A 1558-nucleotide genomic window follows, 5' to 3' on the forward strand; every position below is an offset into this window, starting at 1 on the left:
GCACAGGCTCCAGGAATCAAACTCAGGTTGTCATATGGGTTCCAGGGATGAGACTCAGGTAGTCAGGATTGACACCAAGTGCTATTACCCACTGAGCCATGTACTCAACACAGTAAATCCCAGATTTAACTCTGCCCACCTTTAATTCCCCTACCGACATGTATGTCTATCCTTGGAAGAACCGGACACGGTGAGCATGGCTTTAGGCCCAGCAGAGGCAAGTGGATCTTTGTGAGACCCCTCTCTCATCCCACAAACCAGGTCACATTAAATCTGCTAAATCTGCATCCTGCTTCTTTCCTGATACTGCTCTTTTCTCACCACTATGCAGCCATCATTTGGCTTCTTGTAAGCACATTCTAACGAGCTCCTAAGACTCCCTTTGGTTCCGTTATCTAGTTTGACATCAGTGTGATGCTAGAAAACCACAGATCTGCTATTTTCAGGTCTCAAGAACCTTTGTCTTTTTATGCAAAAGTCATGAACTCAGATTAAAGTGTGCAACCTTGCAACCTTGACAGGATCTTCAGAACCCCCCCTTTCTCTCTTCTTTCTCCAGCTATATAGGTGTATGTGTGTGTGTGTGTGTGTGTGTAAGCATGGCATACACATTCCATGTATATCTGTATGTTTGTGTGTATTTATATATATAATCTTTGTGTATGTATCTCCTAATCAAAAAAAACATGAACATTTACTCATTATACAGTATGTGGGCATCGTGTTCCACACAGGAATGGGAAGGCATTACATTACATTACAGGTTCCCTAAGTATCACAGTCTGGAAAAAAGTTAAGAAAAGAGTGGGGGAAAAATCACATGATACTGGGAATCATCTCACATTATGAGAAATCTACCAAGAAGCATCTCCAAAAGAAAAGCCTTTGTTTGTATAGTAGGTTTAGGCTGCGGTCCTTGGAACGTCAGTTTTCCATTGACAACATCTTGGTATCGGGAAGCTTTGTTTGAGCAATCCCATGTCCATTTCTACACACTTTGGGAAGACTTCTCTAAGGTGAAGGGACAAGTATCAAAAGTCCACAGCCCTCCCCTATGATGTCAGCAAGATCAGGCTGTCCAAAATGCCTATCAGAATCTCATGGATTTTGTTTTGTTCTGAAGTAGCAAAGGAATGAGAGGGCTCTTGAGGCAATTTTTACAAAAGTCGGTTACAACCACTCACCAAAGCTCTACCAGGAACACATTATTTTTTAAAATAATTTATCTATTTGTATTTTATGTACATCGGTGTCTTGACCATATTTATGTCTGTGTGAGGGTGTCAGATCCCCCGGAACAGGAGTTACAGGCAGTTGTGAGCTACCATGTGGATGCCGGGAACTGAAGCCAGGTCTTCTGAAAGAGCAACCAGTACTCTTAACTCCTGAGCCATCTCCTCAGCTCCTGAACATGTTCTTCTAAAAAGTGAAAAGACCATCATCAGTCTTCGAGTCAGCATAGACATGGTACTGTAGCTAGACTAGTTGAGAAATTAAACTATTGTTAAAACTTAGAAAAGAGGAGCTAGAGAGATGGCTCGTGGCTAAGAGCGCTTGC

Source organism: Myodes glareolus, chromosome 14 (genome assembly GCF_982192425.1).
Source record: "Myodes glareolus chromosome 14, mMyoGla1.1, whole genome shotgun sequence".
Taxonomy (NCBI): domain Eukaryota; kingdom Metazoa; phylum Chordata; class Mammalia; order Rodentia; family Cricetidae; genus Myodes; species Myodes glareolus.